The following is an 18528-nucleotide window of genomic DNA, read 5'->3' on the forward strand; positions in this document are numbered from 1 at the left end:
CCCGAGTCCTCCTGGTAACGCCTCCCGCTGCCGGGCCGTGGTACACGACACCCACGTTACTCACTGCACATTCACTCCTGAACTTTATATTCTGCTGTTCTCTTTTCGCACATTGTTCAGAAATAAATGCTGGTGCCCACATTACATTTTGCTTTTAAATAGCCTGCCACAGAGGAGACTTGCCCAGCGCTCTCCGAGCCACGCCGGATGGGGTCCAGGCCCTCTGCATGGAAGGCAGAAGTTCGAGCTGGTGCAAGGTCACAGGTAAGTCGCGTGGAGGCCTGCCCTTGCTCCTGGCACGGCCATCACCAACCAGGGGACTTGAAAGGAGTCTCTTAACTGTTCTCGACTAAGGCCGGCTTTTCTAAAAAGCACCTATGTCAGACTTTTTGGTCTTGGGACCACTTCATACTCCTAAAAATTACTGAGCATCCCTAGGGATCTGGCGTTCGTGTGAGCTATATTTGTGAAGCGATTTACTGTACTAGAAATTAAAACTGAGACAATCTTTTTAATATTTTTCAATTTGTATCAAAAATCACAATACAGATTCATTACATATTGGCATACATTTCTCATTTTAAGAAAAATAACTGTATTTTCCAAAGCCAAAATAACAGTGAGCAGAATGGCAACCGTTTATATTTTCCCAGGCTCCCTAAAGGTCTGAATTAGCAGAAGACCACTGGATCCTCACATCTGCTTCTGCTTTCAATCTGTGCGTTCTGTTGTTTTAGTTGAGGTATGTGAAGAAAATTCAGCCTCAAAAATGTAGTTGGAAAAGAGAGAACAGCTTGGTAATAGGCTTTTCAGAACCCTGTGACCGTTCTTCTTTGATATTACACCAAAACTCAACAAATGGTACTCTCTTAAAGGTTAGTTGCAGTGTAGAACCTGAAACCATATCGATTAATTTTGCAAACACTGTCACATTGAAACCCACTATCATGCACTTTGAACATTGTTTTTTACCTCTTCATGAATTTGCAACATCATGCATTGGTCATCTGGAAAATATTGATTCACTGAGCTGTGCAGATCTAATGATATGTTGACATATTTCATTAAACAACCTCCAGAAATCATAGCATTAACATAACTGCTAACCTCATCAGAAAAGTCGGAATCAGGAAGCTATCAAGTTCACAGGAGTGGATACAAGTTTTCTAAAATTCTAATTTTCACTTGGAAGTTTCAATTTTACAATTGGCAACAAATATTGTCAGTTATTTTTCTTGAAGAAACAGGCTCGCTTCATTCATTTTCAAGAAAATGTCTGCGAAACACCCAGGTCTGAATCACCTAGTTTGTCTGTCAATTGTCCTTCCATAAACACCACGCCACATGGAAAGCCTCGATGAGAAACCCAGCTCCTTGACAATGACCAGCAACATCCAGTCACGTGAGCCGAACTTAATTCGTACCTCAGAAGCAATTGCACTTAGCGAAGAAAAAATGTTTTTTTACAGTGTTCGCAAACATTTCTGTTAATGTATCCAATGAATCAATGGTGATCTTAAAAGAAATGTTACAATTTTTTATGGAATCAAGAAGCAACGAAACCATTTTGATCATTTAATTCTTCATTTAGTGATATTTTTAAAAGTCAATATAATGCTTCCTTCACCCTTGTTTTCGTTCTGTCTGAGGTGTGGGAGAACGGCGAGGGGGTTACATGTGGCCACAGACCCTGGTGCCAGACTGCCGGCGTTGGAATCCTGGCTCTCTCGCTGCTTAGCCACGTGAGTAGGACAATTTTCAATGGCTCTCGCCTCAGTTTCCCCATCTCTGTAATGGGGTAATAATAAAGCACCTGCTGGGTGGTGTTGCTGTGAGGACCAAGCGAGCTCTTGACAACGATGCTGTCTCTAGAGGCATGTTACCACCCATGCAGGCAGGCTGTAGCCCAGGGCCCTGCACTTGGTGGGAAAGCCTCCACGGTGGACTGGCTTTCCCACCATCCCCCACCAAGGCAGCAAGGCCCCTGTCTCAGGTGACAGCATGTCCAGCAATCTAGAAGAGTTCAACAACAGACAGCCCCCCTGGCTCTCTCCTCAGCCCAGCAACAGGCCCCGATACCCGAGCCCTTCGGTCTGGAAGCCTGACGGGGCCGGGAGAAGGTGGCAGTAGAGGGGAGCCCAGGACCTTGTGATCCAGATGATCTGCCATCATCACCCTCCAACATGGGCACCTGTGACGGGACAGGCTCTGGTCCAGCGGCGGAGCAGGAAGCAGGGATGACCTGGGGGGAGCTGTGTGGGAGCTCCCACCACAGGAGGCACAGCCTCCAGGCGCGGAAGGTGGCGCACCAGCCCCCCCACCCCAGCCCAGGGAGGGTCTCCTTACATGGGAGCAGTAAGGGACTCCCCCCTGGGTGGGGACCCACTGCAGAGCAGGGGCAAACCCCACACCACGAGGAACAGGCCTCGAGGGAAAGGGCAGCGGGTAGAGGATAGGCTGATGGCCACTTAACCGTAGACTCTCGGCGAGGAGTGGAGTCAGCCCAGGTGACCCAAACAGGAAGTACCTGCAAAACAGGTAATAACATCTAGAACCACAACACACAGCATGCACGTGAATGTGGGGTCTGGGCAGTCAGGCATAGCCACGCAGTCGCTCACTCCCTGTCCAGGAGGCCCTTCAGGTGTGCTCTTACCTGATTCCTGTCCTACCCACGGTTTCATTCACAAGGAACTTTGGTGATCCTCAATTTGCAGTAACCTCAGACCCCATCTGAATTTCTTTCACAGAGATCTTTGTCAATAAGGCCTTACAGTTGTTTTCCCACCAAACAGGAGAGAATATTGCAAGTCATATCTCTGATAAGGGGCTAATATCCAAAATATATAAAGAACTCATGTAACTCAATAGCAAAAATAAACAGAAAAACAAAACAAAAGGAAGAGAAAAAAGAAAAAATCCAGTTAAAAATGGGCAGAACTGAATAAACATTTTTCCAAAGAAGACCTACAGATGGCCAACAGGTACCCAGAAAGATGCTCAACATCACTCATCATCAGGGAAATACAAATCAAAACCACAATAAGGCATTACCTCACACCTGTTTGAGTGGCTATTATCAAAAAAACTAGAAATAACAAGTGTTGGCAAGGATATGGTGAAAAGGGCATCTTGTGCACTGTTGGTGGGAATAAAAACAGGTGTGGTCACTGTGGAAAACAGTATGGAGGTCTCTCAAAAAATTAAAATTAGAGGGGCACCTCGGTGGCTCAGTCATTAGGCATCTGCGTTCGGCTTGGGTACATGTGGCCACGGACCCTGGAGCCCCACATCGGTCTCCTTACTGAGCGGGGAGTCTGCTTCTCCCTTTCCCACTCCCCCTGCTTGTGTTCCTGCTCTCGCTATCTCTCTCTGTCAAATAAATAAAATCTTTAAAAAAAAAATTAAAATTAGAGCTGCCCTATAATCTGGCAAATCCATTTCTTTGTATTCATCCAAAGAAAACGAAAACACTAACTTAAAAACATGTACCCCCATATTCTTTGCAGCATTATTTACAATTGCCAAGACATGGAAACAAACCTAAGTGTCCACCCATGGATGAATGGGTAAAGAAATTGTGGTATACCCATGTAGTGGGATGTTATTCGGCCATAAAAAAGAATGAAATCTTGCCATTTGCCCCATGAAGGGACCTCAAGGGCATTACGCTAAGTGTAACAAGTCAGACAGAGAAAGATAAATGATCTCTCTTACAGGTGGAATCTTAGAAAAAAATTAATTAAAAAAAACCTGCACTCACAGATAACCAAGCTCATAGAGTACAGATTAGCAGTTGCCCCAGGTGGGGGATAGGAAGTAGGAAAATTGGGTGAACTGTTTTGGTATTTCATTTGCTTGTTTTAATAAATGGAGAGGGAAAAATAAAAGAGCCCTCCCCTTGAGAATCTGACATTATAGCTGGGAGAGGCAGATAATGAACAATAAACAGAATAGTAAGTAATTATGTAATATGTTTGAAAGTGCCATAAAAATCTATAAACACAGCCACAAACATGAAGAGTTTGCAGTTTTAAATGTGGGTAGGCTTTACTGAGAAAATGACATTTAGACAAAGATGTGAAGGAGGTGAGGTAGTTGTCTGTGTGAATATCTGGGGGAAGAAGTTTCCAGATGGAGAAATGGCCTGAGCCAAAGCCCATGGTGGACGTTCATCTGAGCAGAGGAAGAGCAGAGAGGTCAGTGTGCCTGGAACTGAGTTAGCAATGGGGAGAGGGCAGGGGGTGACATGGTGCCCAGGCCGTGTGGGGCCTTGCAGGACATTATAAGGGCTTCACCTTCCGTCACAGATGAGTGAGACGGGAGGGCAGGGACTTCGGAAGGTCTCAAGCCCAGGAGTTGTAATAGGATGATCTGAGGGCCATCACTGAAATAGCCAAGCCCAGAGGCAGGAAGACCAGTGAGGATGCTACTACTGTCATCCAGACCAAGGAATATGGCAGCACCGGCCAGGTGGTAACAGTGTAGGTGGCAGGAAGTGGCCAGAACCTGTACATGGTCTGAACATTGGTTCAACGGGATTTTCTGGCAGAATGCATTCATTTTGGGGTTGGTCCAAGTCAAAAAAAAAAAAAAGTTAGTCACTAACAATCATATATATTCATATTAAAACAGTATCCAAAAAAACCCCCAATAACGATATTATTCTTCACCCATCGTGTTGACAAAAGTAGACACTGAGAAGCATATAGAGAAAGAAGTACTATTACACCATCACAGGAATGTAAATCGGGGTCGTCTTTCTAGAGAATGATTTACTGAGTCTGCCAACATGTTAAATCCCACACCCTTTCACCCCGTGCGCCATTTCCAGTTGCCTGCCCCACAGAAACATTCCCAGAGGTCCAAACATGCAAGAAAATGTTCACAAAAGGACAATCACTGCCACACTGTTTGTAAAAGCAACCAACTGAAATCAACCTACATGCTTATCGGTAAGTGATTGGCCACGTAAACTGTGAGCAGACACACCGCAGACTACCACACATGCTTTGAAATAATGAGGGAGATATGCACCTACATCTGTTAAGAAAAAGGCCTGGGAGGTGCCCTGAATTGTCTGTAGGGATTACTTACAGGAGGAGGTAGGTTGAGCAACGGAATTAGAGGAGAATTATGTCCTTTTTGTTCTAGGTCGTTCCACATTATTCCTTCCCTTACAGGTGTAGAAGAGCAAATCCATGCATGATTTGTGTATTATCAATGTACGCTTTTTTTTTCTTTTTTAAGATTTTATTTATTTATTTATTTGACAGAGAGAGAGAGAGAGAGAGAGAGAGAGAGAGCACGCGCACGCACAAGCAGGGGGAGCAGCAGAGGGAGAGGGAGAAGCAGGCCCCCCACCAAGCAGGGAGCTCGATGCGGGGCTCCATCCCAGGACCCTGGGACCATGACCTGAGCCGAAGGCAGACGCTTAACAACTGAGTCACCCAGGCGCCCCTCAATGTACACTTTTAAGCTTTGGCACAATAACCGTTAAGACCCCATCCTGAGTGCCCACAGTCTGTAATCACGGATCCTCTGGATGCAAACCCACCCCATCTGTACCATACCCTCTGCCAGAGGTCAGTATTTCAGGCCTTTCATAAAGCTAAATGCTTCAGGCTCCTTACTAACCTAGGCCCTTTTTAAATAAGTAGTCATTTTGTGTACCTAATACTCTATCTTAAATTCTGTATTTTCATCCTAAAGAGGAGCCTAAAATGTATAAGCCCCATAAACCTGCATCTGCCCTTACAGCTGCTCAGGCTGGTCTCGCGGCCCTGCTCGGGGGCAGGATGGTAACATCTCCCACGAAAGCCCTTTGTAGGCCTCCCAACAGGCTGAGCGGTGACAACAAGCACAGGCAGAAAGGGGAACTAAGAACCAATCCCCCCAAAACAAAGACCTGCCAATGGGTAGACATAACCTCAGTGAGACCCCAAAGTCCTTTTCCACAGTGTGCTGAGAAGCTTGGGAAATTTCATACGAGACACCATCAGCCTAGAGATCAGTCCAAGCCAGGAACACAAGTGAAATAGGGAGAAAGTCAAGACAGTCTCTAAAATGAGTCCCATAACTAAAGGAAACTATTCTTTAGAGTAGAGAATCTTTCAGCCACAGAAACCCAGAAAAACAGGGAGCCAGGAGAGAAGCAGGTCTGTCTCAGGAATGGGTTTTAATTCTCCGGTCCCCATGGCCGGCGCCCCTCGCAACAGAGATCGGGGAGAGAAACGCACGGAAGCCTTATGTCTCATTCAAATCTGCTAGCCTGCTCCCTGGCTCTGGGCCCACAGTCACCAGGCAACCGTTGGATTAAGGAGTTTGCCAGGTAGATTGCCCCACACAGACTAGGGTAAGCAGAGGACTCAGCTCTCTGGACCCTTCGACAGATGGGGTTCTCCCTATAAAATAACAAGCTGACATCCAGCATAGACAGCAGTGCTGGGAGCGTGGTTAATGTGAGTCTGCCCCAGAGAGAGGGATTTGGGATTTGTTGTCTGAGCCTGCACAGCTAGTCCAGCCCCCCGCACCGTAAGAATTTGCCCACTGCCCACATGAGGACTGCTATGTGACCTTTCACACAGCTGTCATCCAAATTAACTCTGTCCAAGCTGAGCTGGGCGCTCAGTGACATGCCGTAGCTGGGTGGTGCCACTGGGTCCACATCTGTGGGATTATCTACCATTGACTGGCCCTCCTAGAAGCCAGTGGGCAAGTCGGCAATGCAGTGTGACAAGCAGCCCAGATCTGAGGTCAAAGCCAACTGCTAGCTGGTGTGTGGCTACCCAGGCGAGGCTCCATGTCCTGATGGGTACCCGCAGATGGCGATCTCCTTTCCCTCCCCGTCCCTGCTAGAAACTGTCACAGGAAAGGCACGAGGCAGCCCCTGCCGGCTGTCACGTGTTTCTTATCTCCAACAGAAGGAGTCCTGAATACTGGGCAGGAAATCGCATCCCTGGGGCAGGGCTGTGTTCAAAGAGTGTCTCCATCCTCCATCCGTGGATCTTTGCATCTGTGGTCAGGAGATCCAGTGGGAAAACAAGAAAGAGAGGGGCCTGCTCGGGATTCTGGAGGGAGCATCTGCCTTCTGCGCTGAGCCGAGTAACGAGGACAGAAACAGCTGGAGAAGAACCGTGGAGGATGAGCTCAGAGCTGCGCCTGAGGAGCACGTTCATGGGATGGTGTCAGGGACAGGTCATGGCTGGGTCCCGGTTAAAAACCATGACAGACAGCTCACTGGACAGCAAGGAGATGCCATTCCCCACTAAGAAATGAGGACTTGGCTCCTTCTGTTCTCATAAGCAGGGGCATTTTTTTTTTCTCATTCAAAAGAAGCGAAATACAGAAAAATCAAAGAACAGATGCAGAAGCCATGACACACCAAGATGAGGAGGATTTGCATCTGCTCAAGGTGACGGCATCGGCAGGCCAGGCCCGAGCAGACCAGGATGCTGGGGATACACGTCTCTAGAACAGGATGTGAGGGTGCTCCAGCTGCAGCATCTGTCACCCCACTGATGGCCACGGTTGACCGGGCTGACCTGGCTGGCTAGGCGGGTGTCCCCCACTTCCCCCACCGCTCCGGTGCCTCCCTCTGGAAGCTGCTCAGAGCAAGAGGTTGACTTCCCCCGAGAGAGGAGGACCCTTCTGGGGTCAAGGGTTTGGAGTAGGGGATTCCCCAGCTAGAACCTCCTGACAAGATTTCCAGGTCCATTTGTAGGAGAGCATAGGGCAGTCAAGCTTCCACGACTCCAGACACATCCAAATGAGGCGGGGCGGGCCCCTCGCACCAGGACTCATCCTGGCCGTCTCCACGGCACTAGAAGCCTGGAGTCCCATCTGCCCTGCATCCGGCCCTCCGCCCTGACCCCTGAGGACCAGGGCCCCCAGCTCACTCACAGGCACATCTCAGTGCCCACCCTTCCACCTCCACGGGACCCTCAGGGCACAGCAGGCTATCCAGGAGCACTTGTCGTGTTGAAATGACCTCATGGCCGGCTACAGATTCTGCTCCTCTTGGGATTCTTTTCTAATCACCTTCAATTCTTGAAAAGACCTCAAACTTTCAACCGTGTGCTGTGCATAGATTCTGTCCGGCTAAATACACGCGATGGTTTCCCCATCTCACCCGGTCACCTAAGGCACAAAATAAAATCAGCTTTGGAAACCAGAACCCAAAAGGAGAAGACCCCTCACTAACATTTCCCAAGAGGGGTCTTGCTTACCTCCCACAACCATAAATTGTAGGCAAGCCATCTGAACCATTGTGCTGTGTGCTTCCAAACAGACAACTTGTCACCATAGCAACACTCACATCTGTCATTACCTCAGAGAGAGAACACCTTTTAAAAGAAATCTACTTAGCCACATGTCATGTTAACTTCTGTGCTTCTTACGGATTCGCTCAGGAATCTAGGCCTGAGTGCCCTGGGATAAGGGGTGCCTCTGTGAACAATCTAGAAGGCATGGCCACAGCCCAGCGTGGCCTCTTCTGCGACCTGCCCCCACCTGTCCTTGGATGATTCAGGTGCCGGGGCCTCCCTGAAACCAGAGCATACCGCCGTTGCATGCAGGGCAGTTACACAAGCCAGTTGTTATGAACATAAAAGCTGTCACCTTAGCATTGTGCATGCAGAGTCTCTTAATCCTCGGGCCAGCCTACACAGCAGGCGTTCCCCCCACTCAGCGATGAGGAGCCAGGCTCCAGCACCCCCCGCACCCTGTGCAGCCTGCTGCCGCGGTGACATCACGAGCCACACCTGGCTCCCAACACACCATCCACACCCTGTGGATCTGCAAATTTTCCCAACAACTCAGAAAAGAGGATTTTTTTTTTTTTTATCATCTCCATTTTATACAAGAGAAAACTATCTTGGAGAAGTGAAGGATCTTGCCCAAGCCTCTTGAGAGGACAATGCAGGTGCAGAGGCACAGGCTCTCCTCCTCGGGGGGAGCCTCCGTCCACCCCTCTCTGAGCCCAAGAAGAGGCCACCCGGGCCTCTTTCAGAAGAAAGTCCAGCCTCTTACACTGGGTGAAAATCTTCCCAAGCAGGCTAGTCCATTGGCTAGGCCCTCAATTCTTCCAGACTTTACGTGGAACTTTGTGTCTTTAAGGGAAACAAGGACAAGGGCAGCACATGTGAGACTTTCATGCATAGGAGTCTCCCCTGAAGATCCTGTTAAAATGCAGATGCTCACTGGGTAGGCTGAGAGTCTGCATTTCCAACCAGGTGAAGCTGCTGGTCCTCACTCCCACCTTTAGGGAAAGGGGCTAAGACCCCTCTGTTTAGAAGAAAAGACGCACTGTAAAAGATGGGGTGTTGCCCCCAGGACAACCCAGGCCTATTGCAGGCTGCATGTAAGACCTTGTGCTGCTAAGGAAGCCTTAGAGAACAGGAAGGGAACCCAGCTCCTGAGGCCGAACTCTAACCTTTAGGAGACTGACTCTACACCAGGAGCCCCTCTCAGGCTCTAAGTCACTATGAGAGTGAGATGTCCCCATTGCCTGGCCTAGTACCTGGAATATATTAGATGCCCAATAAACATGGAAGGAAGGAAGGAAGGGAGGGAGGGAGGGAGGGAGGGAGGGAGAGAGGGAGGGTTTGATTAAAAAAAATTGACTTGCAGCAAAGAAGACTCTGAGCTGTGATCTATTTTATAAATTATGTAATGCTCGCACTGTCCAAAACAGGCATAGAATGGCTATTCTATGCCCAATAATTAATTGATAGAAAGAATTCAGCCTTGCTCATGGAGTTTTATGCATTTCTGTCACTCCATGGAATCTGGAACCTACCTTGCATATACTAACTACATCAGCCTTCTAAAACCAAAGAAACCTCTGGATATTGGAAAGATGTAATTTTAGGACCTGTAATAGTTAGTTGTATGTCAGTTTGGCTGGGCCCAGATATTTGGTCAAACATTATTCTGGAAGTTCCTATGAAGATGTTTACAGATGCAATGAACATTTGAATTGGTGGATTTTGAGTAAGCAGACTGCCCTCCATAATGTAGGTGGGCCTCCTCCAATCAGTTGAAGGGCTGAATAGAATGAAGATCGACGTCCCCCAAACAAGAAGGAAATTGGCCAAAGACGGCCTTTGGACTTGAAATGCAACATCAGGTCTTCCCTGGGTCTCCAGTCCGATGGCCCACCTTGCAGATTCTGGCCTTAATCATGTAAGCCAATTCCTTAAAATCTCTCACTTGCTTTCTCACACTTTCATATATACATATGCATACATGTTTTATACACATACACACAACACACCTTATCTGTTCTGTTTCTCTGAAGAACCCTGGCTAACACAGGGGTGGAAAAGGAACTACATTTTGTAGCAGATGGTAAACACTGCTTATCCCAAAAGATACCAAAGTGCAACACACAGACTGGAACAGAAGCTGAAAATACTTGTGGCTGATGAACTAACAAGTCACAGGACATCTCTAAACCCAGGAGAACACGGGGCTATGCCTTCAAAGAGTGACAGTTAAACTCCTACCCCCACCCCAACCCCGAATGGATCCTCGGATTACACTTTGAGAAATACTGCAGAACAGGTTTCCTTGGAGGGACGGTCTCAGTCAGAAGGAGACGACCCCCCTCTTCTAAAATACAATATGAGTTTTCTCTATATGCCCTTCCAACGTTAGGCAGACCACATGAAACCACGTTTGATCATCTTTGGCCCTATAAAATGACAATTTTGTATAGTTAACCTAATACATCTACTTGTGCCTCATCCTTTAGACCACTTTGAATAAAGCCCCATTAACACCCAGAGTCCTCTCTCTTCCAGAGCCTCTGGAATGTTCTCTGTCTCACCATCCCATCTACATCGGCAGCAGGTTGGCACTGTGTGAGGCTGGGGCATGCTGCGTGGGCTGGGGGCAAGTCGCTTCCTCTCCCAAGCCTGGGTCCTGAGCCACCAAGTGCTGGTGGTGACCGTGCAGTCTCCTTGGGGCTGAGGCAGGACCCAGACGAGGGGGTGCCTGAAAGCACCAGTGGGTGCGCCTCTCATTTTAACCTGCGCCACTACGAGGGGGTAACGGTGCTGTCACGGAGGCCTCCTTCTTTGTTGGAAGGTGCTACAGAAACACCCCTAATCCTTGTTTCCACATGGGCTGCTGGAAACTCTGGGGCCTGGCCCGACCCAGTGTTTACAGACCCTCCTACCCCAAGAAGTCAGAGACCAGAGAGCTGCTGAGGGCGGGGTCATGCCACATTCACCATCTCCCCAGTGCCCGACAGGACGCCTAAGGCAAGTGATAAGTACGTGAAGAAAGGAAGGGAGGGAGGGAAGGAAGGAGGAGGGGTTTGTCCCGGCCTAGATCCCTGCTGACCACTCCCTCCAGGTCACCCACCAGTCTGGTCCATGCATCTGGCCACCACCTTCCATCTGAGGCCGTGAGGCCAGCTCTCACCCCGTGGAGAAGCTAGCTCCCCCCACCTCTCCCTGGTACTGCCACCAGCTCACCCATATCCATGGCTTCTGCCACCCAGGTGAGCCCAACCCGGCCCCCCAGCTCTCCCGGCCCAGACGACCTGTATGTTCCCAGCCTGGAAACCAGCTCCAGGGTTCACCCCCTGAGCACCCTGTTCTTTAGCTGCCTCTGTTCTTCCAAAGCCCTGGGCTGGAGAGAGGGGGCCGTTAGAGGCAGAGGACACAGCACTGCCACGTGGCCTCTGCACCCTTCCTGAGGCCTCGCACAGCGACCCGGGGCCCTCCCATGGGCACCAGCAGCCCAACCTCGGCCCTGCCTCATCCCCCTCACTGGCCTCCAGGATCCCCACAGGTCCCACACGAATGCCCCCCAAGATGGCGAGCCCTGGGCTATACACCCAAATGCACACTCCTCCCTCCAAGCAGAGGACCTCACCAGCCAAGATCTGCAGGTGCCGGGGGGCTCTGGACCCTGTGGCAGGAACCAACATGAATGGCCCTGGAAAAGCCAGACTGGGAAAGAGGGTGGAGGGCAGGGGCTGAAGACCATGTCTGAGGAGAGAAGCCACCCTTGGGGACGAGGTGGCATCAACTAGGCGACCAGTCCCAGCTCTCAAGCCAGGTGTGGTGGGAGTGAAGTAAGGACCTAGGAATACGACACTTTACCACCTCAATTAATGATCGTTTAAGTGGCAAATATCCTTACAGAAGACTCCCCTTTGGTTTTGCTTAATAATTACTATCTAGAGAAGGTCGCACCCTCGCGTGCGCACACACAGCAGATGCCGCGTCTGACTCGTGTTTCTGAGGAAGTTCAAGAAGGAGAGAAAGGAAGATCACTGGAAAGAGGAGAATCAAATGCTCGAGTCCAAAACCAAAAACTTACCACAAATCTCAGAAATCCCATGTTTTGGCAGATGACAGCACAACGTGGGCCCGCCCTCCGGGAAGAGGAGCGGGGGCTGTTGCTGTGGTTGATCTGGCTCGGTCTGCTTTACTGTCTCAGCTGGGAGCTCCGTTCACCCACGAGGTGATTCCTACCGCCGGGAACCCAAAGGCAAGTTGTGTGCGGGGACAGACCCGCCCGAGGGACATCACACCAGAGTGCGGCCGTGACTTTTAACGCTCCTAAACCAGGGCGTTCCCTCTCCCTGAAGGACCAGGAAGCAGATGGAATCCCAGGGGCTTCTCCTTCTACCCAACATCCTCAAGATGGGGGCTCATGGCCCCTTTGGCTCCTGGAAGGCCCCCGAGGATGGGGTGGCCACCTCTGGATGACCCGAGGCCTGGCTCTCGGGGGGCCTGAGCCAGCAGTCCCAGGACCCCGCATTCAGATGCGGGCCGGGCATCCAGACTTTCCCACTGCCAGACAATACTCACTCGATACCGCACACCTGCTAGGAAGCACAACATTTCATTAAGCAAATCAGGTACGGCTTTGGTAGCTTTAGCTTCTACAGAGATGTGAGGCTTTTGGCAGCTTAAACCCTAATCCTTCTCACAGCCATAAACCCTGAAAGAAATGAGAACAGGTTAAAGGGGAGTGACAGCCCAGATAACTGAGCATCATTCTTCTTCACTCTGTTTCGTCCCCTCCTTTGTTTTCCACTCTCTGTGTCTCCCACTCGTAATATCTGCCCCATATTCATATATTTGATACCATATAAGCCACATCTGAAATTGCTTCTTGAACAGGGAAGAATATGCCAACGTGCGAAATGAGATGAAGCGAGCGATGAGCTGTCGGACCGCCACCTTACCAAGGAGGGAAATCAGGCCCCAGTGGGACGTCCCTGCCCATGTGCCGCCGGGAGCATGTCCCCCGGGCCCAGCAGAGACTGGGTGGTCGGGACGTGAGCCTCCCAGGCTCCCGCAGAAGCAGCAAGGTTAGGGACTCGCAAGGGTTTCCAGCTTCCTTAGGCTCCCGGCTCCGAGAGAGGCATTTCTGCGATGTCAAAGGGCCGGCAGCAGCAGCAGGATTTCCTGGGGTGCCAAAATCACACCCACAAAATGAAAATGCACGGTCCTGGGCCCCGCTGAGTCAACATCTCTGTGTTCTCCACCCAGGATGAAGCCAAGGATCTGCACTTTTACCAGGCGACTCCTAGCTCATGCAACATGAGCACCACTGCCCTGAAAACATCATATGCCCTGCAGTCTCCGCACGGCGTGACCAGGGCACCCACACCGAGGCTCCTGCACCCCCAGATCCAAGCTTTAGCAGCTTCCTTGCTCTGCCTGCCCTCCCCTCTCTGACGCCCGCTCCCCCGTGAAGCCACAGTCTCAGGGCGCCCTGTGTACTGACCCTGGCTTGATGCCATCCTCCCAATGCTCCCCTCCCTGTATGAGTCCCCCCCAGTGCCCAGGACATCATGGGCGCCTGACTGGTTTCCCCAGCAGCCTGCCAGCGCTGCCCACAGCCTCGTGTTAGCCTTCACTTGGCATCAACGGGCTAGATGGCAAGGAAATGTTTATTGAACAAACAGATGGATCTTTATTACTTTCCTCCAGGAATTCACTTGCCCCAAACACACAGCTTGTGACAAAACACAGCCCAACCAGAACTCTTGCTTGATTGCAGTCTGCAAGCTACATGCATTTCCATGACTCTGAGCCTGGTACATGCCCTTCCCCCCACTTCTCTCCCCCAGCTTAAAAGCCACCTCCTCTAGGAATCCTTCTTTGATTTCCTCTTACTCATTCAACAAACCTGTCCTGAGTGTCTACTGCAGCTCAGGCACTTTGCGGGGCTGAGAACAAGCTGAGAACAGGCAGGAGGGGTCCCTGCCTGGACCCTAAAGGAGCAGCCAAATGCCACAGTGATGTGCGCCCCCCACCTCTCCCAGTACCTCCGCCAGAGTCCCTCTTTGGAGCCATTTAGCTCCTACGTCCTAGAATTACGTACCACGCGTGCAACACGCATGTGTACAAGGCACGGCGCAGCTTCTAACAGGCAATGCGCAAGCACTGAGTCGTGCTCATGAACCCACACACTTAAAAGGACAAGTTCTTCTAGAAAGGTTTGTTGAATAAACAATAAACAAAGCATAGAAAGAAACAGCAGGGGGATCTAGGCGAGGCTAAAAAGGAAAGCTAACACCTGTTAAAACCACAGGGAGACACCACTACATGCCGATCAGCTTGGCCAAAACCCGGAACCCTGCCAACACCACGTGTTGGGGAGGACAGGGAGCCACAGGAACGCTCATGCGTCACTGACGGGAATGCAGAATGTGCAGCCACTTTGCATGACGGTTTGGCGGTTTCTTACAAAACTAAACCTACTGTTACCATATGATCCAGCAGTCATGCTCCTTAGTATTTACCCAAAGGAGTTGAAGACTTATATCCACATGAAAACCTGCACTCGGATGTGTACAGCAGCTTTATTCCTAATTGCCAAAACGTGTAAGCACCCAAAATGTCCTTCAGCACGTGAGCGGATAAACTGTGAAACATCCAGGCAATGGAATATTACTCGGCACTAAGAAGAAATGAGCTACAAGCCAGGAAAAGACATGGAGGAAACCTAAATGTGTATTTCTAGGTGAATTAATCCAGTCTGGAATGACCACATACTGCAGGATTCCAACCATACGACATTCTAGAAAAGGCAAAACTATGGAGACAATAAGGAGATCAGTGGTTGCCCGAGGTTATGGAGGGGTGAGGGGAGGGATGATAGGCAGAGCACGGAGGGTTTTTAGGGCCGGGAAACTACTCTGTATGTATGATAATGGTGGACACATGGCCCTGTGCATTCGTCCGAACCCATAGAACGTACACACTAAGAGAAGACTGTGATGTCAGCCGTGGACTTTGGGTGACACTGATGACGACATGTCACTGTAGGTTCGCCAACCGTAACAAACGTCCCGCTCTGGAGGGGGCTGTTGATAACGGGGAGGCTGTGCCTGTGTGGGGGGCAGGAGGTATAGGGGAATTCTCTGTACCTTCCTCCTAATGGTGCTGTGAACCTAAAAGTGCTCTAAAAATAAAGTCTTTAAAAAGTTTTTAAAGAATAGTCTCCATAATAATAGTAGCCACTCTGTCTCACTCTTATTAGTGACAAAACCAAGGTCCGCAGTCATGAACGTCAGAGCTGGAGGAGAGCAGCTTCATCTGGCTCTAAGCCCACGCTCTCCCCAGCTCCAGCCCGCCTGCAGGTGGGGCAGCAGGATCTGGAGCTGGCCTGCCCAGGGCTGCCGAGGGGCTTTGGCTAACCACAGCACAGGGGCCTGGGCAGGTCATGCCAGCCACCTACGACCCACTGGGGACTTCAGGAGACAGGAGCTGCTGAGGGCACTGGACCACGGCTGTGCAGCCCAGGGAGGTACACTGGCCAGCAACCTGCAAGGGTGGTGACATCCTGCATAGAATGGGGACGGGGGCCAGCACAGGCCCTGGAGTTCGACTGCCTGGGTACAAATGCGGGCTTCTGCCTCTTACCAGCTCGGTGACCTTGGGCACCTTACTTCACTCCTCCACACCTCAGTTTCCCCACCAGTAAAATGGGGGTAATCAGGCTTTCTACGTTGTAAGATCGCTGTGCCATCCGGATGAGGTGACACTCACAAGCACCCCACAGAGCTGGGAGATAGGAAGCCTGCCATGGATAGTTGCTGTTCTCACTATCAGCTGTCACTTCTCAAGCCCTATGCCAGACCCACTGTGTTCCTTAGCTTACCTCATCCTCACCCCACAGCCAAGGAAGCACGACAGTCTCCATGCTCCGAGGCGTTTCCCAAGGCCACCCAGGTAAGGAGAGGGATCTGGACCAAGGACCCCTCCCTCCAAAGATGCTGTGTCGCCCTACCTTTTGGGGTGAACAGTCCCTGTGACAGGTGCATCCGCCCGCAGTGAGCAGCCCGGCCTCGCTGACTGGCACATTCCTCGAGTGGTTGTGACCTGGGAACAGTGAAGTCCTGGCTGCAAGAGGGGGCGGGGGAGGCTGGACAGAAAAGCCCCAGGTAATGTAAATGGAAACTCTAACCGACAGGGCTGCACCTGGTGTTTTTGCATTTCCCAAGACAGCTGAAGGGATTGTGTCTGAAGCTTCACACCCTGGAGGAAACCCGTCTGTAGCCATCAGGGTGGCTGGACTGGGTCCCAAAGCCACCTCATGTCCCAGCCTAGAAATTCGGTGTGGGAGCTGATTCAACTGCAGCCCCTCGGGTAACCTGGGACCCATCTGGGAGGGGCCTTGACCCAAATCCCAGCCAGGGCGGGGGGGGGGGGGGGGGGGGGGGGGGGGGGGGGATTCTCTCTTGGCTCCAAGGAGAAGGCAGTAATGCTGTTCCCCACAGACTCCTGGGGCATTAAAGGGAGACCCCAAGGCCACTTGTCCGGGCTGTATGTGAACTGTGCCGGGGAGGCCACCCCCTGGGAACCCTGAGGGTCTGGCTCCTTCTGGCACCAACTATGCGGGCAGCATACACCCAAGACCCGGGCATCATGTGGGAAGTGGTGCTCAAATAGATGACATAAGCTGCCCAAGGTCACACCCAACTAGAAGAACCGGGACTCAGAGCCAGGCTTGACTCCAAGGCCCTGGCACCTTCCCTGAGCCTATCTAAACAGGACCTGCAGCCACCATAGCTGGGAGAAACCAGCCCGAATGTGTCACCAGTCAGCGGCCACCCTCTAGCACAGAGCACAAGCCGTGGCACCCCGGGGAAACCCCAAATACCAGAAGACAAGGTCCATGGCCTTGAGCTGCAGTAAGTTATAGGGCAAGCAGTGCAACTGTGCGAGTGACTGGAGCCAAATCCCTGCATCAGCAGGGCTGGCTCAGCTGTGTCAGACAGACAGACAGGCACGTGCAGAGCGGTCAGGGGCCTGGTGAGGCTGAAGGAGGCCTCTGCAGCTGGGTGACTTGAGCAGGGGGGGGTGCAGCCAGCCAGCGGGCACTGGTCTGTAAGGGTGGCCACAGAGGATGAGGAAGTCCGGCAGCAGGCCGAGCCAAGACTAGGCCCCACCACACGGCTCCAGGAAGAAGGTGGCCAGGAGGCCTTCCAACCGCGGTCAGAAATTTTCATTTGAAACGGGAGGCAGGTGGAGAGTGCCCTGTAGGGACAGAGACCGCAACGGTGCTGGACACAGAGCCAGGATCTCACGGAGCCATGAGTGTCCCTGCAGGCAGCAAGCACATGAGGGGCTCAGAGGAAGCGCCCCACTGCCCCATTCTGGTAAGCGGGGCTGCAGTGCCCAGCTCTGGGTCCAGCTCCCCACGGCCTGACCCCCCCCCCCGCCCCCCCGTCCCCAGAAAAGGTAGAGCAATGTTTGTTTGGCTTACTATTAACCACTTCCCCCAAATAGACCCATGCCTGTGGGTTGTTCCAATTCAGGACGCTGCTCAGACTTGAGTTGCCAACCCTCCTACCTCCTGGGACCCTCTCAGGGAGGCTCCTCTATGATCAGTGATGGCCCGGACTAGACCCCCAAGAGCAAGAGGTTCAAGCACTAAAAAGGCGAATCAAGGCCAGATGTTGACGAAGGGGCTTCAAGGTGAAGAAACCATCTCCAAGTCAACTCACAGCTGAGCTCAGGACCCCTGGCTGTCCCTTCCAACCTGTCCCCCCGAACTGTGTGCCCCTTGGCCTCCCAGCCCCCCAAGCCTGTGCCTGTCCTCTCACCAAGCACACTGCCCCTGCACTCAGGGTCCCTGGTCACCTGGTGGATTCAGAGGGCACAACTTCCAAAGGGGGGACCCCAGCTCAGCAAGTAGCCTGGGACTTTTGCTCTGACACCAGCACTACATCATCAGGCAAACTGCCAAGAGCAGCACCCACAGGGGAAATGGGCCAGGCAACATGAAAGCAAGAACAAAACCAAAATCGGGTGGGTTATTTTTATCATGCTATAGACTCGCAGCAGAGACCTGACAGCTAAAGGGGCATCCCAGGCGTTGGGCAGGTTTCTTTCACCCTCTGCCTCTTCCCTCCTTTGGCGCCCCAAGCCCCTTCCTCGGGAAACTGAGAAAGTGGATCGGGTCAGAGCAAAACAGTCCTCATTCTGCCTTCTCCACAGGAAAAACTAATTAGTCGCCAAATATTCGGAATGGGTAATTGCTACCTGA

The 18528-nt window shown here is 51.3% G+C and overlaps 2 long non-coding RNA genes across 3 annotated transcripts in view; both read right to left on the minus strand.

The window, feature by feature from the left end:
* Window positions 1-18528, minus strand: part of LOC112820744 (uncharacterized) — a 226170-nt gene that overhangs the window by 199771 nt on the left and 7871 nt on the right. The gene's annotated exons all lie outside the window — the stretch shown is intronic.
* Window positions 492-9546, minus strand: LOC112820746 (uncharacterized). Of its 2 annotated transcripts, none has more exons than XR_012379618.1 (2): window positions 2657-9546; window positions 492-2191 (listed from the first exon to the last, which is right to left on the minus strand). It is a non-coding gene; the product is annotated as an uncharacterized lncRNA (long non-coding RNA). The 2 variants fall into 2 exon arrangements; XR_003207239.2 differs by having other exon boundaries at window positions 492-2527.

The sequence above is a fragment of the Callorhinus ursinus genome, unplaced genomic scaffold (assembly GCF_003265705.2).
Source record: "Callorhinus ursinus isolate GAN/ISIS: 27379988/994484 unplaced genomic scaffold, GSC_fseal_2.0 scaffold10, whole genome shotgun sequence".
NCBI classification, from domain to species: domain Eukaryota; kingdom Metazoa; phylum Chordata; class Mammalia; order Carnivora; family Otariidae; genus Callorhinus; species Callorhinus ursinus.